General features: G+C 32.7%; 1 protein-coding gene across 7 annotated transcripts in view; it reads left to right on the top strand.

Moving 5' to 3' along the window:
• The window catches only part of LOC128987337 (protein turtle), a 230,210-nt gene that overhangs the window by 121,048 nt on the left and 82,158 nt on the right, over positions 1-27,004 (top strand). For 6 of the 7 annotated variants that reach the window (XR_008490230.1, XR_008490229.1, XR_008490231.1 and 3 more), the window contains exon 1: positions 20,104-20,299. The exons of the other annotated variant lie outside the window; for it this stretch is intronic. The gene's annotated coding sequence lies outside the window, so the exon portion shown is untranslated. Of the gene's footprint in view, positions 1-20,103; positions 20,300-27,004 lie in introns of those variants that run through there. 7 annotated transcript variants of the gene reach the window in all.

Here is a 27,004-nt window from a genome sequence, read left to right on the forward strand (position 1 = left end):
ACACAAAATTTCCCGATTTCTCTTTAGACCTTTTTAAAGAGCTTAAAAAAACAAATAATTTAGTATATAAAAGTATTTTTGTTCAATTATTAGTAACGGAGAAAATTAAAAAAATTGTAAATTTAAAATTCCCATGTTATTCTTATGGAGAATATTGTCAAATGTTGTAGTTTGCTTGTTTAGGGATATATTTTGATCAAACTTGGCAAATTTATTTATTTTGTACTAAGCTATCAATATTTTACTCAAAAACACACTTTATTAGTTTCCTTGCAGCAGCAAACCTAGGTACTCGTTAAACCTAATGTTATTAAAATATATTTAACTGAAAATCAATTCAGACAAATGGAAATTCGCTTAGTCGGCAGGTTTGCTGCGGCGGGGGTATTTTAACTAAATTACCGTTGAAGCGTTCGATGCTTGTGAATACGTAAATGAAATGTCGAATGTTTAATTGACGTAGGATTTAATTTTTGGATAAAAAAGTTTCACCAAACAGGATTAAATTGCATCTTTGTTTAGCTATGTATGTGTTAAAAAAAATTAAATAATTTACGGTAGAATTTATTTTTAATTTGAAAAGTGTAGTCGTTAGTAAATTTAATATTCAAGTGTAAAAAGCGTTAAATTAGTATGCTTTACATAATGTAATTTATTAAGATAACTACGTGGAGTTTAAAAAATGATCATAACCAGAAAAGCAGATTTCCAAATTAGTAGTTTTGTAATGAAAGATTTGCAAATTGAAAGTGCAAATCTTGTGCTTGTATTGTGACATATAAATCTTCTTTACTTTGAAATGGAAACCTGATTTTTTTTATTATTAGCACTGAGTACATTTCCAAAATGATTTTACCTTCTTACTTAAAATCTGAAATCCTATTTAGTTGATGTAAGAATTATACAATTATATTCCTGTAGTATGGCCCATATTCAATCGATGGTTTGTTTTGAGATTGACCTGTTTTCCTACATGTTTTATTTAAACCTACTGCTTTATTAGTTCAATAAGGCTTGGAACAGAAAAATTGTGAAAAAAATTGTACGTTTTTTCGTTGAAAGGGAGACAACTCTCTTCGTATAAAATACTTTATTTCGCTTTGATCGACGGACCTATAATTGGAAATTCTATAAAGCTATTTTTATAGTCATAAGCCATTGTCACTGGCGAGATTCGATCTACAGGTTCTACAGTTTAATCGCAAAATAAATCTTGCCTTATCCATGCAGCACTGATGTAAAATTTAATAAGGATAAATAACCTTCCCCTTTTTTACAATATTAACCAGTAAATTATGAAAGAAGAATCTTCTGGAATTCCTTTATTAAAAGCGAGAGAAAATATTGTGTTTAAATGAATAAATTAACAACTTATGATAATCTAAGTTTATTAAAACTTCTGCATTCTTTTACAAATTGTTCAACGCAGCTATAATGTACTTGTTAACAATTTAATATTTAAGTGTGTAATTCGGAAGTTTTATTTTTCTAGCAAATTATAATTCCTCACATTTATCTGACCTGCAGAGCACAGGGACGGTTTTTTCCATTTCTCTATCATATTTTTATACATTTATTAGCCAGTTTATGACCTACTATAGAACATAAAAGCTTGATAAAATGAGATGGTGTTGCTGTAATAACTCTATTGTAATTTTCACTGGAAGTTTATGTTTATATTTTTATTCTGATCAATATTTTTGGAAATAAAGTATATTTTGATTGATTGATTGATTGATTGATTTTAGACGTCCTTACGCAAATTTCAGTAACCCTTGTCTTAAAGTACTGAAATTTTACAAAAGATTTGTATTGAAATTTATTCAAATTATTTAACAGTTTGAGAAACGAAAATATAACTTTGACTACATACAGTGTTTGAAAGTTCTGGTTCCAGGTGTTCACTTTTAAATATACTTACTATTCTGATCAATTTATTTTGATGTTAAAAAATCGTGTGCATGCTGGTTAGTGGTACACCGAAAACATTTCAAAATAATCGGGGTAAAAATTTAGCACATATTATTAAAATACCAAAGTAAAAATTATAAAAATTCTAACATTTTTGCGGGTGCGTTTTTAGTCATTCGATAGGTTCTCGTATGAAATTTGTTAATCAATTTCTGAATAATACTAGACGCTACGTCACTATCACATTTTAAAACCTAAAGAAATATGTGTTACTTAAAAAAAAGACAATAAAGTATTCTATATTTTCTCAAAACAGGGTGTAGTAAAATATTGCTCCTAGGAAGTAACTAAGTCATAATAGAGGTCCGGGGTCGTTATTTCTCCAGTGGTATCAACGGAAGTGCGCCTAACGTTGGGCCGACATGGTAAAGGTTAAAAGCCGTGTTTCAAATCTCTTTATTTTAGGTATACTGTAAGTATCTGTAGGTATAATAAATACTTTAGAATATTATTAATATCGATATTTGATTAGTTTGAACCATATTGATGGTATCCGTTCATTCCATAGAATTGAAAGATTAAGGTATAATATTTTTAAGTTTATATGACAATAGATAGTTATATACCTAAATTATACATTGTTCTTGATCATGGGAATATTACGCAAATATAATTTGTATACTGTAATAGTAATATGTTCCCAGTAAATATACACATATAGATTCTGCGTGTCTGAAATATTATATGAAAATAATTTCCATGAAATGAGGTTTGTAAGTACGACTCAGCCATCTTGGTGTGTGTAAAGTTCCTGTTTATGTGAAGTGGACGTATTTTCGAACTTTAACTGCAAAGTAAATAAATAAATAATGTGATAAACTAGAATTTCGCTAATATTTGGTGGCCCTGATCTCACCTATCGTATAAAACAAGTACGTTATGTTAATTTATTTTGTAGCACTAATTATTAGGTATTGAGTTGCGTGATACTTGCTATGATTATGTAGTCGTTGTGTCAGTGTATATTTCGTATATGTGTTTGAATATAGGCCTAAGCAATAAAAATTTTTTTTTTTTTTTTAACCATCCCTAACCTGAACTTTTAAAGGACTTTTGTATTTAAAGGAGTAGAAGTTACAGACTATGACAAAAATGTTAAAATTTTACATGGCTAATAATTTTACCATTGCTTCTCTATACAAGTAACACTTATTTTGTTGGGTTTTCATATTTTTTCCACTGTAACAGTGTTCAATTGCAACGCAATAATTTATATTTAGACCGCAATGACGTTGAATCCACTTGATGTTCAGTTTGCTAATTGGTTAGGCCGCCGCGTGTGGCGCTGCCATCGCTCTCATTATTGCCGATCCTCTTGTTCCACAGTCGAGTGTATTTCCACTGATGCTGTTTTATACTGAAAATGTAACCAATAATTAGCGGCCGCATTGTGTTCATGTTTTGTGCGTAAATTATCAAACAATTTGTTTTCATGTTTGATAAATGATTATGTTCTCTGATCCTATTGTTTACAAGTGTATTTAAAAAATTCCCGAATATTTATTGCTCTTTAACTGTTTAATTCAATTAATTGCTTATTTTGAAATTTGATAAATAACTGTTTGTATTGTTTTGCATCGCTTATAAGAATTATTGTCGCATTCCTATATTGTGTATTAAACATTTTACAGCCACAGAAACATTTTGCAAATTTAGATTAGAAATTTGAATCAGCATTTTAATGGTTATTTTGGTTAAACTAGTTTAATTTATCAATCAAACTTTTATCACTATACCTCTATATCGGGGGGTTATACATGTGCTTACACAAACTATTTAGTACAGTGTTCCTGTCCGAACTATGATACTTCCTTTTTTCATATGAATATTTTGTCTCCAAACGCTAGACTGTTTATACTTGTTCCTCCAGATTGGGTGTAGCCATTGCAAGTATGTATAATTTCATTGTAGCTACAACCTGTTACGACATAACATTACCTCGTGAAATTTTCATATGGTTACTATATTTTGAAATGGACATTTATTAGTTAACTGGTTGTCTAAAACAAAGAAAGTCGTAACAACTTTTCTTCGAAATTCGCTCTTACACATTAGGGACCCACTTAATTTTGTACAATGCCACTTGTACAGTATTCGTAGAATATGGTTAGCTTACCGTCCACTTCAAACAAATTCTGAAATCTACGGCCTTGTTTGAGTGGATGAAACCTGGAAAACAAAAAGGATTGAAGTGCAAAGTTAACGGTTGCTATGGATATTCACTTGAACCCCCAGTGTTATTCCACCCATATGAAAGATTTTGATCCCGTCATGTTTAATTAAACTGTTCTGTTAATTAAACAAAGCACCAGTAATTTTAAACATATTAAATTCTGAAAAGTTTTAAATTGAAACGATAAAATAAGGATTGAAATATAACGTTGTTTATGTAAGATATCTGTGCGTTAACTCTTGCCGAGTATATTTTTATTTGAATATTCAATCTAAGCATATTACATTAAATAGGTATTTTCATGTGGTAACGCCAGCAGACACACTGTGACATAATTTAGCTGCATTTGGGATAAATTAAGGCATAAGCTACATCCGGGGGTTAAGTCTCAGTACATCCGGGTAAACTAATAATTATATTAATTCATCATTTGCATATTTTAGAGTACCAGTTACCGTAAATGGTACTAATTAGTTTTTGCCAGATAAATTATATAAATAAAACCTATAAATCCAGCATAAATAATAGGCATACAGCAATAGATTCAGTATATACGAAAATAACTAATTTTCGTACTGTTTATCTTTACGAAAATCGTTGTTTTCTGATCTTTAAAAAAGCATGATTTTGTTTGTCTACCTAATATTCTGTTCCAAACAATATTTTGCCAATTCCAATTTTTTTTCTCAAACGAAATTTCCGTTTAAAAGTATCGTTCGCTACCCATCCCATTGCGGGGCCCGATAGTACCGATATGGTTTATAAGTGACTAGTAGTGAAACAAACTATTAAATTACAAAGATTAATTCCAAACAGATATATCGAAACACAAACAGTTTGTGTATTAATTGACGACTCTCAAACAGATGATCACCAATAATCAGACTGTGCTGTTTGCCGCCAATTATGCTGACCTCTTGTTTGCACCCTAGTGGAAAATGCAGCCAATCGTACCAACTGCAGCAGAACTGCAAGTCGAGCAGGGCAGCCAACTAGCTAGAATGCACTTGACATTGCAGTTTCCAAATTGAAGACATTTAGTGATAAAACCCTTGTAAGAGAATGTTTTTAACCTGAACTGCATTTTTAGATGCTGTATAACGAGTCGAACCTAAAAGATTTCAAGTTTGAAATTAAAACTTCTATACGTATATTTTTTTGCTGTTTGATTTTATATTGAAATAAAAAAATAGAATGCTTATCATAATATTGAAATTGAAATTGAATTGATCAAATACATTTGTCAAAATTAAATTCTCTATTATTTTAAGTGTCTTTTTTTACTGAACCTAATAGAATATCATCTAAAAAACATATTTACATTGAGATATTTTTACCTTGGGAAAATAACTACAGTTGCTTATATACAACTTATATTATATTGTGTAATAGGTGTAATGCTATTTAAACGTATTTGAGAACAGAAGACCTCTTACACTAGATAGATATTACTTTTTTTAGAGAAAAAAAATCACTACACTAGTTTTATTTATCTTTGTTTTTCAAAAGATTTTCAGGCTAAATTATTTGTAATTGGGCTTACAATTAAATATGTTGTTTAACTACAGGTTGAAATTAGATGGTTCTAGAAAGTCCTAATAACGTCAATGGCATGAAATGAATTTAAATAAATACAGCGTAGAATTATATATGAGAGTTGGATTTATGATTTCATAAAGAATAATTTATTAATCAAAATGTTATTATGAATGAAAAATCTGCAAACTGGATCTACAAATGGGAATTTGGAACAACAATGTGATGCAGAAGTCAAGTTGTGCCAATATTATGACAACTTGTTTGGACCAATCTTGTGGTTGTCCTTCGTTGTCTCCCGCGTGTTGTGGCTTTTAACACTCACGTTACACAAAACAGGCGCGAGAACCTAAACTAATTGTATAACTGAGTGAAATATTAGGAAAAGTTATACACTTTGATTACCTCATTTTGACATGGTTTGAAAATAGAAGGCAATTGCAATTAACGTAATTTACACACATTTTTCTACGCATACAACGCACATTTTGCAATCATTCACTAGACTTGGACACGTTTTTTATGGTTTAGAGCAAAATGATTCATCCTAACGGTCGGGTTCAATTTTTACAATCACAAAATGTCTTTTAGCTAACCTCTTGACCTCGACGTTAAAACTAATGTAATCTGTGGTCCCACTTATCCATAACACAAAGAAGAATTGGCGTTTCATGCGATGAAAAGCTTCTCTTTGTTAGAGTAATTTATCCAATGTTTCGTGTAGTAATTCTTGTAATAAATTAGTGGCAAGTTAACGGTTTAACTTTTTACTTGTAGAAATAATTTGCTGAAAATATTATTATCATAAAAGAATCTTAAAGAACACAATTACAAATCACTTTTTCGAAGAATCCCAAATCCGAAAGTAATTATTATCTTGATAATTATTTCAAACATCGAACACACTTTGACACCACACTATGCATAATGTTAATAATATTTTTGATTGAAATCACCCGATCTATATATATATATTAATATATATATATATATATATATATATATATATATATATATATTAAATCGATATATATTAAAATTCGAGTACGATTGTCTACAACTTTTGTGCCAAATAAGGCGATGATTCATAAGTATTATTTTGCATGGTAGAAGTTTTTCCCTTGATATTAAAGGTTCAATGAATTGAAATACTGAAATAAGGAAATTTTGTTTTATTTCTGGATACTTTGGAAGAATAACACGTCACAAAAAGGTTAATATGATTTCCCTGGTGGGCTGAAATCCAATACGACAAATATACACCGTGTCCTCAAACTCTCGTGTGCGTCTAGTTCAGGGGTTGTAGGCGTGGAAAAAACATTGGATTCTGTATATGTTCACTCGGATGAATCTTTAATTTTAAATGATCTAAATACTTTGTTCGGGGCAATGATTAAACTATACCCGTTTTTATAAAACAATATATGGCAAAGCTAAAGCTATCGTATATCACAAGTATTTGTATTCCTAAAAAAAAATATTCAAAATGCATTGACTATCTTAGATATTTTATATAATTATTTATAGGAATCGTATTATAAAATAATGTATGTCATACGTTATAACGCCTACGGGAATGCAGGGAAAATATTCTTGTGCTTGTCCCATACTACAATATAAGTAAATGTTGACACTGATAAAACATTATAGTTTGGTGTTTAATCTTGCAAAATATTCATGAAGAAGATCATATAACCTTCACACTATAGGCCTACTGACAACAACAATAAATATTCCTATAAATAAAATAAAGTCTACGCATCAGGCTATAAAACGTTTAAATGGTTTCTTTTTAAGGCAAAACATTTCGAATAATGGACTAAATCTGTCAATGTAGTATAAAATAGATATAGATATAATTGTTTCGATGTGAGCAAAAGCATGGTTTTTTTCCACAAAACTAATGCATGATAATAGATATCAACATGTATTTCTAAGTGTGTGGTTGTTGTAATAAATTAATTCTCAGGCTCGTTCAGTTAAAGTACTACCGTATGCTGCCTGTATTGAGTAGACTATTTTACAATTTTACCCCTGCATATATATTTTCATTCCCGTAAAATTTAGAAATTTTTGTTAAATTTATTTTTTTGATTCCTTGCCTTTCAAATAAAGCTACTGTAACTCATTTCAGTGGTAAATTTAAACTTTCGTTTATACGTCAATTGCACATTACATCGAAAAGCGCATATTCAGTATAATTAAGAAATAAATGGCTGAAACATTTGAGGCCGAAGAAGGTAAAAGCAATAGGATTCCCAATATTATAAATGGACTTGAAAATAGGGTTGAAATAACCCTTACCTCAGAGAGAGTATTGTGGAAAATTGGCCACCCTGTGTCATCCCACCTGACGTTAGAGCGTGCAATAATACTTTTTGAAATTATTCTTGTTTCTTTTTAAAATGTACTTTTAATAATAGTTTGATTTCTTTAAGTAAAATATTTTTGTAGTTTTGTATTGAATGTATAAATATCAAAGCTATGGACTTTTTAAAAATATTGACATCATAATAAATTACCGCCTTGTGGATTAATACAGTAAAAGTGTAGATAATTTGGGTACTTGGGTATTAAACTGACCACACCAAAATTGGGTTAGGTTACCACACCTAGGTTAGGATAAGATAAAAGGAAGATAACCTAACCTAACCTAAGGGTAACCAATTTAGTTGTAATATTAAAATTCCAAGAATTGGAAATTGTCGGAAAACATATTTGATTATATTCGTGAAATAGGGCCAATACTTGAATTTCTAAAAATTGTCTTATCTAGTTAATGTACATGATAGGTGGGGAGGGGGGGGGGTTGGAATGGTACATTTATCCTTGCTTTGAAACGGAGAATGAAACTAAGAACTATATAAGTCCTATAAATCTTACTAAAACCTTGTGGTATCATTCATGATTACTGTATATAGTACTTTTGTAGTATTTTATACTGATTGTAATCACAATATAACAAATATATCTAAAAACATACTTTACGAAATATTCTAACTCAAATTAAACAGAATTTTGTTATGTCTCCATGTCCATCAAGAGTTAACTTATAAGCCCCTATTACAAATGAACCAATATTTACAAAAATAGTGGTTCTATTTGGACGAATTGTTATGTTAAAGCGTATCTAGTTCATTATACTGTCATTCAATTGATTCAATATTAGAAATTTTGCTCAACATTTAAGAAGTTATAAAGCACTACGTCCGCTAAAAGCCATAAAAATATTCCATCGGTTTATGCAAATACTAAAATATCAGTTAGTAAACAAAGAGGACCGTGGAGTAAACCATTTAACGTAAGGAATGTTTTTATTTGTATTGTTTTACCAAGTTACTCTATAACAAAATCCATTATCCAGTAAAATAAGGAAAGTTTTATTACGTAAAGTGAATGAAACTGATGGATCACCCGATAATCACAATTATACTTTGAGCAATCCATCAGAAAATATCGAGTTGGGGTTTGTCTTTCTCGGAGAGTATCAGAAAAAGATTTGAATAAATCAAATACACCTGTGAACTTATCCACAGGACTCAAGCGATGCACGATGGAAAATTCTCCACTGTGGCGTTTTTATGTTAATTGATATTAACCTGTGTTAAACAGTTTTAACTCGTTTCAATGAATCTGCAGTTTGAATTCGTGCCTTTCTTCCTAAAAAAGACACAAGGAAAATGAATACGTGGTTATTCTTTGGGGATCCCTAGTCGGAATAAGGAACAATGCAATTTCACGGGTGTTGCTGTACATCGGGTCTGGAGAGTTCGTATGTGGGAACAAAAGAGGGAAGTGTTCTGTGAAATTGCGGGGAAAACGTTATTGCCCTTTTGGTAAAAATCAATAAATAAATCTATATTTACGTCTTCCTGTTTGTCTTTGCATCACTGAGGTGATCGGACTACATAGGATGATGACCTACAAAAGTGATGTACTTACTCAGGGTTGTTTTAGGCCTATTACCGTTTCCATATTTAAATTAAGGGTTTATCCTCAGGTGTTTAAAGTTCAAAGATGTTGTCTAGGGTAACGCATAATGATAGGCAATACTAGCAATAAATAGTACTGAAATTTTCTATATACTTTTGCTTATTTTAAAGTAATGTTTTTACATTCCAACGAATGAAAACGCTGTAACTATGCTTAAAAACCTCATAAGAACAAGAAATGATATTTATAGCCTACTTACAGCAGTATGCAAGTGCCCCTAACGTAATTAAAAATACACACACAGTTCAGGGACACTCCAACATTACTAAGAGTATAAAATTATACTATTCACTTTTTATCGGACTCTATTAACAGCGTCTTTAGGTGATCGGTTCTTAGTTATGTTTAATAATTTATGTACCTAGGTTTTCTCTTTAAATGTAGTGCCTTGAAAATGAATTTTTACAACTAAATATAGCTCATAAGAATTGTGTATTGATTTTTCACTAAGCTTAAGGAAGAATTATTAGTTTTATGCTATATTTTTTACTTTACAATTTGCATATAACATATACAGCATTTGGCATGCTGTAGAAACTCTTCTTTTGCTTATACTGTTCAATACTGTTCAATGAAATGGCGACCATACATTGTAGGTATTTTAAGCCAAGTACGAATGGAGATGAGTGTAGGATGAGTGGCGCGATCTTGTAGTCTTGTTAGTGACTAAGGCCGACATTCCTTAGACACAGCTGTTAATTAATAGCCCATACAGCTAATGGCAACTAAGGGACCTACAGTTTATAGTGGTTTCCGAACCAGATTTTTCTTGTTAATATACGAATTGGTCTAATTATCAGGATAGTACTGCGGATAGTCGTAGTACTTACTATAACAAAAGTATTCATTGATACTCGGTTACTAAATACATTAACTGGAAACACAAACAAATTCAAATATTGTTCAGACATTGTTGGGCATTGATTAAAATCTGTTTTAATATACATAATTAAAATGTATAACCATCAATAGATAACTAAGAAAGGCTCTGATTAAAATATTTGCAACAATCCTATTATAAATTTACTTGTAGTTCGTAAATGATATTTTACTACTTGGTAGTAGGCTATTGTAGTTTTACCGATATTCCTCTAATGCACTCAAAGGTCCCCCGCCCTCCTGATCCATTTGTGTCAAAGCTCTTTACAATTCGCCCAAACCACTCCTTTGGTTCAGAACCTACCAAGTCCCCGAATTCATATTTAATGCAGTTGTCCGGCTGGCCAAATCTTCGACTGGATTTTTCTCCATCCTTGACCTTTCATAAGATTATATTTTGTGAGAAGGTTCACTTCACCAAGACACTGAAGTAGTTTTCATTGATAAGGTCGTAATACATATAATCAAAATGTATTCCTTGTAACTTAATATTATTTCCAAATCTGTTTTTAAATTTTCTAGTTCTGTATACTTCTAATTTTGGTTAGTCAGCTTATATTGTGAATATTTAGAGGTTTACGTCAGGGGTTCTATGGTGAGAGGTTTATTGTTTTAGTGAATTATTTATAGCTTACAAGTATAACAAGTACAATTTAAAAATTGCTTAACAAAATTATATTCCTTAGAAAAAAATGTTGTTTTTGAGAAAAAGCAGAGTATTCAACAAGGTAGTAAGGCTAGTTACAAACAGAGAAAATCCCATGTAAACTTTATAGTCTAGGATTAATTTTAAAGGATTTCCTCTGTCCCAGTTTAAGGGGGCAATAAATATTAAATATATACGAAATAAGGAAAAAATATAATTTTGCAACATGAATAAGGCAACATTCTATCTTAAAAATGTTGTAAAATTGGCTAAATTCTGTTGGTAACAAAGCCATGGTATTTTTATTTGTTTTTCTTTTTAGAGATGCTATGGACTTACGTTGGTAGCGGAGGTTTATTGAAAGAATTAGGACCAAGTATTGAAAGAAGTCAAGGAAAACCGTTGTTAATATAACACAACAATACATTTTTTATTGTGTGTGAAAGGAAAATGATGACATTGTTATTATTTGGTATTGAATTGTTTTTTTTTTGTTTTTTCCAGCTCATTGTATTGAATCGGTTTAGAATATTATACACAGAGTATTAACTGTCAAATATAAATTGTAACGTCCATAGGGTCATAGGTGTCATAGGGGCCATAGGGTGTTAGCGAGTTATAACGTCCAGCATTTACTCAATTGGAAAGTAAATATCAATTCATTACTACAGAATAACATTTGAGGAGTGACGGAAACCTAAGGGAGATCCCTGACTTGTTAACCTCCTTTTGCTAATCTCTTGAGCAAATATAACAGCGCACTAATCCACTCTAACGGCGCTGAGTGTCCTCTATGTATCCTTTATCTTTGGTTCCCCACTTTTAGAATAAATTGGGAAGGTAATCGAGGTGTAGAATAAACATTTATTTGTTTACTTATTTGTATAAATAACATAATAAAAACAGTGGCGTGATTTTTCTCAACAAATGTTGTAAAGCTGGAACATATATTATGTGAACTCGTGTAGTCGTTAAAATTGTATTTACACATCTCTAGTCTACGGACAGACCACTGAGGTGTATGTAGGTTTATTTCATTAGATAGTTTTTTGTTTGTATCTAAATCATTAGCTCTTAATATAATGAATTCAATTGTCTTGAAATTTCCTTTTGGCTTGGGTTATACTGTTGAGAGAATATAAGATGTGGAGATCGCCATCAAACATGTAGTATAATCCAACGAAAAAGGATATTACAAGGTAATTGAGTTCTTTATCAAAATAATATGTCTCTATGTAATAAAATAAATCAATATCCAGCAGTAGGAAAACGAACTCTCATTACGTTTATACTGGTCATAAATAGTATTTCATAGGATATATATTATTTTTATCATATCATTTAAGCTATTATTCTTTTCAATTTACCCTTATTTCAAATCTTATTAGTTTCTGGTTTCTTGTATATGTGTTGTAAAACAATGTTATATTTGTATTATTCGATGTTAACTTCTTCGGAAATGACGTTTTGAAGGCAAACTAATCCAAAGTTAGTTATATAAACGAGTTACCTAAATGCTTTGTTAAATATTATGAACGGTTCTGTTGCGTTGCACGACACTATTTTTATCTTATGGGCCCATCTTTTTAATCATATCAAACCATAAAAACATGTTTTATAAACTGTAGTTTTATATGTTTTCTTAACAATAAAACAAAAACTTCAGAAGGAAACAGATCTTTCTTAAAACACACTCTGCGTTCTCTATGAATAAAATAAAGGTTAGAAGTGGTCCAGAGATGACGTTCACATGTTATGGTGGAAAGCATCTTATTCTGTTGACATGATTAATAGTTAAATTATCAACAGTTTCTATTTTGATGTTTGATCAAAACCTTTGTGAGTTTCCCAATCGAAATGGTAAAATTAAAATCATACTATCCTGAGGTTATTTGTGTAGAGGAAATATTATCATCTACATTCCTATTTCGTTACTTAGTAAGATGGCTCCCGCTTAAACTCATAACTACTAAATCCTTGTATTAGCATTGGTTATCTGGATTTTACCCTGAACCCAAAACGTCAATTCCTTTTTAACAATAAACTAACCACGTCCCTAACTTTACATTAAAATAACACATACAAATCACTATTTTTCGGAGTCATTGTTCATTCCTAAAGACGTATTCAAAGATACGTTCAAAGAACAGACAATGGCGTAGACAATGTACGATTTAAAAATTAAAAGTCTTTGTTTTATTCGGGTGAGCTAAAGAAAGAACCGGAGAACGTGGATAGTTAGAACGGAAGGTAAATAACAGGGTTAGAGCACCCTGGGGCCCAATCTCTCCTGCTTGTTGAAAAACCCGGGGTAAGAAATATCACCAGTGTTAAGAGAAACTCATTAATTTCTAATTTAAAAGGGTTTCAAGTCTAGATAATACTAATGGTTACAAATGTTGCATTAAGGATACAATGGGTTTTCGACCTAAACGGAGGTATATAAAAGAATCACACCATTAACTGAATTTTTTTGTGAAGAAATGCATTTAGCAGAAATATATAAATAACCAAGAAATATTTTGGTGTTAGTGTTTTTTGCCTAAGTTTAACTAAAGCTGACGTATACACAGTTATAAAAAATTAAAATAATACAGTAATTAAAGTCAGAAAAGTACAGAAAAGTGACATGAGAGTATTCGGTTGTTGCAAGTAAAACTCTACGATTTGGAATAAGATTTTAATTAATGAAAATGTCTTCGGATTCTTATAAAATTTAGGTTAATGGGTTTCCAGTTCTTTGCATAAATTAAATAAATCCACCTTTGATTTGTCTATGTCTATTCCGTAACAATTCCACTTAACTGTTATATTCATTGGACGCACTAGTTATTTAGAGTTGACGAGTCTGTTCTCATGGATAATGTGTAAAACACTCTAGGTTAAAAGCTTGTTATACTCTAGGTTTAATATACGTTTAATACTGTAGTATATTTCGTATCTAGGGCCGAAAATAAGGTTTTACAGGCTCGAGATAGTTTTTTAAGTTCGAGACAAAGTTCTAATACGATTTAATACGATCGAGAGCTACAAACCCCTCTCGGCCCGTGGTACGAACGTTTTTTTCCACCATACTCTACACAATTGATAATATTTATACAATATGCACACTAACGGCTGATTTTTGGCCATTGGGCCGTAAAAACCTGCTCGGTCACCAAATTACCAAGACATCTGGCTTGGATAGCAATATGTACCTCCAATTAACGTTTGTAAAACTGCTAGAAACTTTGTAGTGTGGTGAAAAAAATCTTTATAGAGGGATGAAGGCAAAGTTATAAATTAACAATATAAAGCACTTTAGTTGAAAATATCGAACTAAGATGTTGACATATTAATATATTATTTTTATGTTACACTCCGCTAAATCTAAGATGATCACTCATAATAACACAATCTGATTTATAAGGAATGCATAAACTATTTATGCCACGAGTTTTAGTACTCTATACGACGGATTTAACTTACTAATTCCTAAAAACGTTTTAGGGTAAAGTTTCCAAAATTCGTGCTGTATTTTACTACGCGAGTAGACTTGAAGCTAATCAGATTTGTAGAACGACTGGAGTGCTTTGTTTTTCTCTGATTTCGTCTTTGTCTGCCGGGCTGACAAATGCGGTACTTCTTATCAAAAAACTTAACTTTTGGAAGAAATAATTTATTGTAGTTTTACTATTGTAATTAGCAGTAATCTTACTAAATTCTACGTTTTTGCTAAAACCAGATCCATTTTTAGAGTTCTTAAATTTTATACGTCAATACAATTTTACAGATTTTTCACTAACTATTTAATTTTTATTGCAATTTAATAAAATCGTTGAATGTGTCATTTCAATATTTCTGTTTGACTACAATACTTTGTTAAAGCCCTGTTATTTTATATGATCTTTATTGTAATAATTGGATCAAATGATGAGTGAAGGTTTAAGTAACGACTTCTGTTTGTGGTTTACCCCTCTTTCAAGTGTAGTTGTGTGTAAATATGTGGTAAGTGTTCTGCTTATAGATACGAATAAATTTAGAAACGTTTTTATAATATTTTTATTGAAAGAAATTTGCATCATCATACTGAAATGATCTCAGTCGAGATAATGTTTTTAACCCTTTGATCTAATTATTTGTTCCAGGTTTGTTGATTTACATTCACTTTGGAGATCTGGCTGTGAGTAAGAAGTTCAACTAGTTTAATACTTCTTAACCTAAGGAATAAATATTACAATAAAAGTTGTGAGCTTAGAATCTGCCAAAATAAATCCTAGCAGTGAATCGAAATAAGAAGTTATAGATTTATAGTCCATCTATGCAGTTTACGGAAACGTTTGCATGTTAAGTCATCTTAATAAGCACAACAAACTCATAAGTTTTATACAATGTTTTATCCAATGACAACTTTTTTCTAGCTGCAATTTTTAACCAAACCATTGACTAATTATAAAGTAAATTGGGTTGGATTTAGAGATTATCATTATAACTTAAACATTTTCCTTATTTGTGTTTTTCAACATCATTAGCATCTTTTACAAGTCTTTATAAGGAAAGTACCCAACCCCTGGGTTTGTTTCTTTAAAACAACTACGAGAAGCATCGTTAATTGCAGGAAAATACAGGCCACCAGCCTCTTAATAGTATTTAAAATATAAAAACTAGCAAAATTTTTAAAATAATGGTCTGTGTTTAAAACCAACCACGCTTTGTATGGTGCTCTTTGAAGTTAAAAAGTGTAGGCAACGTACAGCTCATGTCTTACAAATTAATTTAATACCGCTCATAGTTCATGGGTATTTTTTGTTTTAAAATAAATTTTCCCATTCATATTATTACAAATTTTTACTTGAAGGGTAATTTCCTGGATCGTCGGACGCGATAAACGCTGTTATCGGTGTGTTATTATTGTGCGTAGTGAGGCGTCCCTGATACGCGGGCAGTATATTGTTCATTTAGGGCTGGGCGGTGAACGGTGTCAGCTCATATACACCACCTGTATAAGACCTGGTGTGAAAATAAACCCAGCCGATATCAAGCTGCTACTAAATTACATTTTGTCAACGTAACAATACAAATTCGTTGAAATATCTCGGTATTTTGGAATTTTTGCATGTTATATTGAGGCTCTGAGTTTCATTTAGAGCCCGTTTTACAAAATAGTCTGATAGGGTGCCGCTAGTCAAATGGATAGAGAGCTAAAATTATCCCATGTAATAAACAGGTTTACCTATCTGAGTATCGTCAATCCTATCACCGTCTCAGGCAACCGGTTTCAAAACGTGCACAATACATGAGTTTAAATAATTCCAAGAAAACAAAGATAGAAAATTCTTCTATTGTGTTAAGCTATCTAATACATTTCATAAATAAATCCTGGTGGCAGTGACAAATTTCTATTAATTTTGGAATTAAAAAAAAAACACATACACACACAGTGCAATAAAACTATGGGTTCTGGTACATTTTCGTAGAACTGAATGAATTACTCGAACCCATAACATCGCATCCATGGATTCCAACGCACAAACAATCTACCCTTCAGCCAAAACAATTGCTTTAACCGACAAAAGCACACACATTATTTTAATTTGGTAAAGACGCTCAATATTTTAACTAATAAACAACTCATACTAGTTTATGGGGTGCGAGCTGCTAGAGCCAGGGGCTTCGGTCGCCGAGGGACCGGATTCGAATCACGCCAATCACCAATGGGTTTTATGGTTATAATGGTTTTATCCAAATATTGATGCCGCTACTCTATAGGACTAGTCGTTCTAGGATGTCATGGTAGAGGTAAATACCCAATTACAACTTAAAAGCCTACACTCGTTCAGATAAACATCCACTGTATATAATTGAAAGAGCAGTTTTTGGATGGAGAAGAAGAAGAAGAGGCGAAACGCTCAAGAAATGGTAATCCCCTCTCAAGAGGCTTCAAATCCTCAGGGCTTGTGGTAACATTTTCTTGCCGTTTCCGTAGAATTTCAAATGCGATATTTCTTTTCGTGAACAACACAATGTGGTCAATCAACCTCTCCTCGCTTAACGTTATTTTATGGACTTTTGTGTAGTATAGGTGAAAACATAAAGTGTTAAAGATGTAGTTATTTTTACAGGGGTTTTATTTATTTTTATGTAATCTCTTGGAGCCAACTTAGAAAATTAGTTGTTCCATCACCATTACAACAACTTACGTATACATCACGCAATTTAAATAACGATATAAGGGAGAGTTAGTATACAAAATAAAATCGATATAACAATGTTTAGCTAAGAAGAAGGGTTAATAGAACAGTATTAAATTAAATCTAATTTTTTAACCATTTTATGATACACAATAAAACAATTTATCATATTTTTGTCACGGAAAGACATTTTAATTTTGATTGGCACTTTTGAAAACCAAGGAAAAGACCTCAAAAATTTCCAAGTTTTTCCAAGATTTCATGATTGGGAATATAATTAACAATCTAACTTAAAATATATTGCCAAGTTTATCGATTATGAACGATGGTTAGTGACACGTAAAGGAATATCATTTTTACGGGCTTCTGAAAATATAAGGAATTAATTATGAAAGTATAGGTGCAGTAAAATGTAATTTCATACATAAAGATTTACGTAATTAAGCTAGTTTAGTAAATGTTTCAGTAACCTCCAAAGCTTAAACCTCAGTGCCAAACGCAGTCGGCTCTTACAAAGTTTCTCTGGAGTTAAACAAGAATCAATTATTACATTGATATCACTTAACCGCAGAATAAGACTTGGAATCTTACGTCGACAACTTTACTCATCAACGTTACTCGATTGTTCGTGTAAAGGAAGGGAAAATTATGTTCAACTTATACGAATAATGTTTAACATGTTATTGTATGTGTAATAAGTGCTTAAAGCAGTTTAAAATCCACCAGTTCCTGTAAAATACGGCGATCAAGTCAAAAATGTTGATAAACATTTTTTAATTTAATGAATTTGCATGGTCCGTTGTCCTGTCGTTATAAAGCCAAAACTAGTAGTTGAAGCTAGTGCTGCTCCTAGTTCGTAAAGTCGTTCCTCGTACGTAATTAATGCACGTTCGTTTAACGGATCATTCAATATTCTCTGTTTCAGTCCCACATAAATAATAAGCAAGCAATACAATTACAGGTAATATATATGTAGATAGATTTGTGTAGTTAGGTATATGGATTCAAGCTCTGTTTCTAAGAAATTCTAACCACAATTATATTAGTTAGTCATGTTTATTCATTATGGTTCATACCAACAAATCGTATGGTATTGTTAGTAACTTTCGTTTAATTTTATGATACTCCTCGGTTATTATTTACTAAGTTAATTTAATAAGCAAAGTAAACATTTTCTTGTGTCACTCGTCTGACAAAAACTAATTAAACTCATGAATTATCACTTTTAATAGTTGAGAGTGAAATCAAAATTCAAAATACAGTAGATAAGTGTATTTACATCCTTGTCTTTTTTTTATATATTTCTACGTCTGATTTTTTGTGTGCATATTTTAAGTTCAAACATATGCAAAAGTCAAAACCTTTTACTTTACTGCTACATTTGATGGGTTACAGTAGAAATAATTGTGTTTTGCGCCTTCAACTCGATAGGTATACAATACCCTCAATACACTGATGTAGCTAAATTGACTACTTTTCGCCGTCACATATCACGAGCATTGAGTCTGATGTTTTTAGCGTTTGAAGTGCACATAAATATTTTGTAATTATTACTAGCGTTGTGTAGCTTAATTAGCCCGTTAGATTCGCAAATTGCTAAGTTTTCGTTGCTTTCTGTAATTTAAAATCTAAAATTAATAGAATTTGTAAACGGCTACCGGTATTAATAAGTATTGTTTTTATTAGTTGAAGTAAAAAGAACAGAAATTGATTTGATTGCTTTGATAATTCCCGCAACTTAGCCCTAATTATTATATTCACATTGTTAACAATTAATGAAGGCTTAGTGTCGGGTTTGTTATTTTTTTTTACCATAACATAAGCCCAATAACAACCATTATCACTCAATCACAATATTTTTTAACACACATGGCGTTCAAAATATTCTCCAAAGCTTTCTACAACAAGATTATTCCACAATCTAATTAATTTTATATTTTCTAGTCAACGCAAAATATATATTTGAACAAAGGCGATATATAGAGTTTGCTTACCTAGTTGAACACAATCTAGACGTTGTATAAAATGCCGAGTTTATTAACGATAATCGTGAAACCCTGAATGACCTTGAAACCTCGAATTTTCCAAAATTTTCACATTCGCTAGCCAATAATAATAAAGAGTTTTGACACACCGAAATATGTATTGTTAATCTTTATAGTTTTATTTAAATCAACGTTTTTTGTACCAATTTTCAATGAACAGTAATCATGACGCCATCAGTGTGTTTAAACACATGTATTCCATATATTATAATTTTAACCTTTTTTGGTAAATATAAACTTTGAAACAATCCTAACCCATATTTTTCTTTCGAATTTTAAAGATTGTAATTTCTTAAGCACCAATTTTGACCAAACTATTATCATCAAGCACAGTTTTGAAAGCGTTTGCACATTTGAAATGATAGTTATTTTTCACAGCTGTCCCTAAATATACAAATCTCATTCCTAAAACTGCAAAACATTGTATAAATAAATCCATAAAACGCTTATATCCTAAATATTTTCCATAAGCACCTATTAAATATCAACTTTCAAAAATATCCACGAAAAAACGTATTCGTCCACTACCTGGGAACCGTGTGTAATAAATACTTATATATTTTTATTGTTTGCTTTGACAAAGAGAAAAACGGGCGCGGGGTGAGGCCAGAGGCGCTGTTTTGATCAATATATAAATAGAGGGGTGTGCGCCGGCGCGCGCTCAGCTACACCCAGGCCTGGGCTAGTGCGCCCCACCCCTGTGCAACTACAGCACCACTGTTTGTTTTTGTGTCCCCAGATGCTTTTTCGAAGTTTGTAATGTCATTTCCCTCAAAGACGGTGACGTGTTGCCAGTGATTGACCCCGAGTTGACCGTTGCCACAGAGAACGCGAAGTGTACGACGTCAGGCACGCGACAGTGCGACGGGATGGATACTTCGAGAAGGTAAGGCCAGGAGTCGAGGGGTTTGAATAATGTATTTATTCGAGGGTATCGCTGTTTTTGCTCGATGATGCAGTGTCATTTTGTGCAGCCAATGTCACGGGGGTGCTCAGGTCACAATATGTTTGGCACGTTAGGTTGGTCACACGTTGATGTGACTACGATGTCTCGAGACACGATAATTTTACTTTACACCCCACAAAGGTCACTCGTATCAGAATGCGTAAAAGTACGTGTTAATTTAACTAATTCTTAAACCTTGGTAAACAATTTTTTACGACACAAGGTTGCACTGTTGAATATGCGTGTACCTTTCAAGGATGCACACTTTCTTACTCCTCTTTTATTTCTTTTATTGAAATATTGCTCTAGTTCTAAATAAAACCTACATTTATTTGATAATCTTCGTGTCATACAAGAGGGTTTGATTTATTTAACGTGATGGGAATCTTAATGTATTTACTTAATTGTTATTGTAGTACAACTATTGATGAGGTTTGTACGATTGTCAGTGTTGTATACAGTTTGACATAGATTTATCGGGAGTTATTTACCGAGCGCGAGGCAACACCGAGTGTGGGTCAAATAGGTAGCCGCCCAGTAATCCATATTGCCACAACCGTGCCCCAACTCCCTGGCACCACCAAAATTTATAACTTATCTGTGAACTCCCTGGCATCAAAACAAACTCCCTGGAACCACCAACAGTGAATCCTATCTGGGAACTCCCTGGCACCACCAACATTGATAACTTATCTGTGAACTCCCTGGCATCAAAACAAACTCCCTGGAACCACCAACAGTGAATCCTATCTGGGAACTCCCTGGCACCACCAAAATTGATAACTTATCTGTAAACTCCCTGGCACCTAAAACAAACTATCTGGAACCACCAACAGTGAACCCTATCTGGAAACTCCTTCCACCACCAACATTGGTAACTTATCTGTGAACTCCCTGCCACCAAAAACAAACTATCTGGAACCACCAACAGTGAACCCTATCCGGGAACTCCCTGGCACCATACACATTGATAACTTAGCTGTGAGCTCCCTGGCACCAAAAACAAACTATCTGGAACCACCAACAGTGAACCCTATCTGGAAACTCCTTCCACCACCAACATTGGTAACTTATCTGTGAACTCCCTGGCACCAAAAACAAACTATCTGGAACCACCAACAGTGAACCCTATCCGGGAACTCCTTCAACCACCAACATTGGTAACTTATCTGTGAACTCCCTGGCACCAAAAACAAACTATCTGGAACCACCAACAGTGAACCCTATCTGGAAACTCCTTCAACCACCAACATTGGTAACTTATCTGTGAACTCCCTGGCACCAAAAACAAACTATCTGGAACCACCAACAGTGAACCCTATCCGGGAACTCCCTGGCACCATACACATTGATAACTTAGCTGTGAGCTCCCTGGCACCAAAAACAAACTATCTGGATCCACCAACAGTGAACCCTATCTGGAAACTCCTTCCACCACCAACATTGGTAACTTATCTGTGAACTCCCTGCCACCAAAAACAAACTATCTGGAACCACCAACAGTGAACCCTATCTGGAAACTCCTTCCACCACCAACATTGGTAACTTATCTGTGAACTCCCTGGCACCAAAAACAAACTATCTGGAACCACCAACAGTGAACCCTATCCGGGAACTTGCGTGGGAAGTTCGTCAAAATAATGTAGTGTGGCGTAAAATATTTATCGTAGTTGTCAGCTGATATGTTTCAATTTGTTAATATCGATATATCGGAAAAAAATCCCTGGCGCCACATACATTGATAACTTATCTGTGAGCTCCCTGGCACCAAAAACAAACTCCCTGGAACCACCAACAGTGAATCCTAACTGGGAACTCCCTGGCACCATACACATTGATAACTTATCTGTGAGCTCCCTGGCACCAAAAACAAACTCCCTGGAACCACCAACAGTGAATCCTAACTGGGAACTCCCTGGCGCCACATACATTGATAACTTATCTGTGATCTCCCTGGCACCAAAACAAACTCCCTGGAACCACAATCAGTGAATGCTACCTGGGAACTCCCTGGCACCACACACATTGATAACTTATCTGGAAACTCCAAGGCACCAAAACCTAACTCCCTGGAACCACCAACAGGGAAATCTATCTGGGAACTCCCTGACACCACACACATTGATATTTTATCTGGAAACTCAATGGCACCAAAAACAAACTCCCTTGAACCACAAACAGTGAATCCTACCTGGGAACTCCCTGGCACCATACACATTGATAAATTATCTGGAAAATCCATGGCACCAAAAACAAACTACCAGGAACTACCAACAGTGATAACTAATTTACAAAAACTCCAGCACCACCAACATTGGTATCTCATTAGACTTCCCGGAGCAAATAGCTTTGATAAATTAATTATATCTATACTCTCTTGCTCCCATAACATAATTTACTACATGGAGACCTTATGTAAAACTTCTACGGACCATTGCTAACTCATCTGGAAACTTTATGGCGACACCAATATGGATTGCTTGAACACTTCTTATACCACAATATTTTTAACATCCGTGAAAGTTCCCTGGCACCAACAACGCTAATTGCTTAAAATTCTTATAACAACAACATTTTTTTAAATAATCATTGGACAAAAATGTTTAAAGATAGTTTATATTTATAAATGTTTATATTATAAATGTTAAAGGCAAACTTTTATCTTGGGGCCATGTAACTGTTTCTTTGCTGTTGTTATTTCTTTTAATGATCATTATTTAATAAAGTTTCACAATTTGCGCTAATATATTGACAGCATGGATTAGATTTGAGTGTATGGGTGCAAGTTTATATAAATTAATATATTAATTCTACGGTTTCAAAAATGCTGTAACGCTACACTCAGACAACTCATTGTCACTCTGATACCTTTTACTGACTTCAATACCACTAATTGGCATCACACGCTGCCAATATTAATAGTTTGATGTTTACATAACTACTTTGACTAGTCCACCTTTGCAACTCTGTGCCAATCTTCATCAACATAAAATAATTAGTGATGCTTTTGTTATTTCCATCTGCAAAGCTTTCTGGGAACTTTCGTCTGAAATGATATTTCTTTCATGAAAAATAATTTACCTACTTGTGAAACTTCACGTGCAAGTCAAATGTAGTTTGCGCCTTCAAACCAATGGTTAGATGAAACCCGCAGTACAGTAATGTAGCTGAATTGACTACTCCGCGCCGTAGTACTGTAGCTGCTTTACTAGTTCGTATACAGTATTTGAAAATACTAAATCAAGACAATAGTCAAGGATATTAATATAATGCAGTACGTAGTATGCAAATTCTATAGCTTGATCTGCAAGAGTCCGCCAACTGAGGATTAAATTTGACTTTGTAAAAATTGAATTTAAAACGGAGTATGTGTTCTCTTTACATGTAATACAGTCTCCGATAATTGGTATAACGGTTCGTGCAGTATCAGCAACGATTGAACGAGCGTTTTGTAATTATCAATCAATTGACAGCAAATTGGTTAATTCGGCTTCCAAAAACGTTTGATAGATTGGCAACATTTGGCTTTTTTGAGAATTTTTCTTGTCTCTGACAAGACAGCTCAGGACCTATGGTGATGTATCACCTTCCATCCATTGTGAACTATATTGTTGCCCTTTTTCAACACTTATTATATTTATTATACGATTTTAGTTTAACCATCTAAAAGGAGCTTTAATTGAAATTATCTGCTTAGTGGTTTTAATTGGTGTTTTAAGTGGCAAACACTTAACACATGTATAAAAGGTTTTTTTCCGTATTCAAACTTAATGCTAGTTTAAAATGAGATAAACTATTAAAAATTAAAATGAAGACCCTTTATTAAAACGTGAACTTTGCAATAAAATTTTCTATAAAATATCATTTTATTGATATTCTAAAGTTTAAATACCTTGCGCCATAATCCTTGGTAGTCTGAACGGCTATCGCTTTCGACACACTTGTGTTATTTTTCAAGTATAGGAGGTGGTTGCCGTTCCTAGGAGGTCATCAAAAACACATTTATAAGCAAACTGTTGTACTAACAAAAATAATACTTTTTGGTCATACAGCTTCGGGTGTGGGTCTAGACTGACCGCACCAGGATCATTAGTTGTATGGCCATAACGTATTTATTCGTTAACTTATGTTATTATTATTCGTTATTCGTTTGTTTATGCTCGTGTCTTGTATGTATGTATTAAAAACATTTTGACAATCTCCTAGGAGCGAGAACCAAGTCTAAGGCTTGACTATGACACCGGACGTCATTGAGACGAGCAAGTATTACATCTAAAATAATATCTGTAAGGCAACACTTCATAGATATTTTTTTGTTAACCATGTTTAAAGGATATTACTAATCTATAACTAATCATCGAACAATGCCTTGATAAATCCTAGTTTACTAAGTTCTCCCTACCACTCTTTTCCCCCCTTAGTTTTAACCAACCAAATAATTTCAAAAAATAAGACCGGCGTTTTAAAACATGAAACCATCGTCTTTACATTTTACCATAGAGTAACCGATTGTAAAAGATCTTAGTCTTGGAATTGAATCAACCCAGTCTCCCAAGGGAGGGGGTTATCTTTAAAGGGCAACGGCGCCCTCCGGCCAAGCGTCTTTTTCAACAAGGGAAACTCTAATTGCGCTGGATAAGGTTATTTTGAATCAGATCCCGGAGGGGCTTGAATACAGCATGTCGTTAATTAAGAAACAGCAATTACGATTTTACTGAGATATTTAGGGTGAAATGTCAGGTTTATCGGGTATTTTATCCCTTGCGTAGAACCCTGCTTCATTTAACCTGACAAAAGTTTAGTATTATTGTATTAATTTTTGTGTAAGTGGGTGAACTGTTTTGAACGCCTATACATTACTGAAAATACGAGGTTTCTGCGATTGTGAAATTTGAACCATGCTTAGGTTTACGTCTAGTAACGATTGAAACCGTTTATGTAAATTTACCTTTTCTCCCCAATTTTAGCGTAGTTTTTTAGTTTGTATTTTAACCTTTTGTTATAAAATACGCCAGAACAGGGAACAGTTGATTAATGATCCAAAACTATCTTATTAATGCAACAACATTTTGTAAAATATCAAGAAATTAATAGGAAAGTGAAAGAATTCATCTTAAAATTGAAATATACGAAAATTGTCCTCAGTCAGTCCGTACGGATGTTAAATCCAAAATAGGGTTTATAATTTTTGGTTTAACTGAGTTTAGAATGATAAACCTCATTCGTATCGTGGATTCGAAGTCAACCTTTATTGTTTCGAATGGTATAAGCAGGAGCATAAGGATATCAACTCTATCAATCCCTAGTGTTATAGCAATTCTATGTTAAGTTTTTGGGTTTTTTGTGGAGGGGGGGGGGGGTTAAACATAGAACAAAGCAGAAGTTTGAAGGAGATATCTCAATTTAAAAATTACCAAAGCAACAAACAAATAAAAATAAAGTAGAACACAGTATATTTTAGCAAGCGTATATAACTTTGTTAAATTCATCTCTGGGTAGAAATGCGGGTTTTATCCCTTGCGTTAGGGGAGTTATAGCAATCGGAACTCACTTATAACGCAAAATACTTATTTGCCCGCCATATCCTTGCCGCACGCCAATATCTAAATGTACAACCATAATTGTACACCTAAGTTGGAATTTATCGATAGCATGAGCGATTTGGATAAGAAACACACGGTAAATACCTGTCAGCACGATAGTGTTATTTATTGTGCGAAATAGGAGTTGGGAAGTAATCAATGTGTGTTGTCAGAAGGCAAACAAGCGGTAATAATCGATTTTATTTGTTAACATTCAGAGCTGAGTAGTGAGTTCAGTGGTTATAGTACTCGCCTGGTAATATAAAGACCGCTGGTTCGATTCTGAGATAGATTAGTAACTTGTTTAATACTTCGAAAATGGATCCAGCTGTTCTTGATCATTGGGCTTTTACTAAGTGGTTCTAGCTAAAAATCTACAAAAGGCATCTCACTTCGTTCCTTCCCTCATATTTGGGTTAAAATACACACCTATGTATCGTCCCTATCTCAATTGGTAATAAAGTAACATGTATAACGCAATGGTTTTAATTATACCTAACAGTTATAACACTAGTTCTTCACTTAAATATATTATTGTTGTTGGTTTTGTATAGTTAGCAATTTGTGTTTTACTTTTTTCTAAGCGAACGATCCAAATCCTTTCAGAGACTTAAATAATCTGAATTTAAGATAATTCAACGATCGTATTAATTTAATAAAGGAAATATAGTATCAAAGTACTTTCATGAAAGAATATTTTTGTTATATTTTAATCGTCATAAATTCCAATAAGCTACAATTATACAGTATTAATTAACTCCTACGAAAGATTTTACTTTCTTATAGTTTTAGTTTTCAACGTGAAATGACTAACTGCTCGTGCAAGTAAATGGCACCTGCTTATGTAGTGTTATATAATTTAATATTTTTATATCTCAAATATATTACTAATAATTTTCTAACTTGCACACATCTTTGCAATTAAATAAAAATATTTCCAACCAAAACTTCAATATGGATAACGTAATTTTAAGATTCATAAGCTAACCACTATCTAACAAGGAGGTTTGTTCAGTATTTTAAAGCTACTCCATACTCCATTGCATGTTTTCTATTTGTATTT

Source organism: Macrosteles quadrilineatus, unplaced genomic scaffold (assembly GCF_028750875.1).
Source record: "Macrosteles quadrilineatus isolate MER2022 unplaced genomic scaffold, UCM_ALF_1.0 Scaffold_2__2_contigs__length_208266976, whole genome shotgun sequence".
Taxonomy (NCBI): Eukaryota; Metazoa; Arthropoda; class Insecta; order Hemiptera; family Cicadellidae; genus Macrosteles; species Macrosteles quadrilineatus.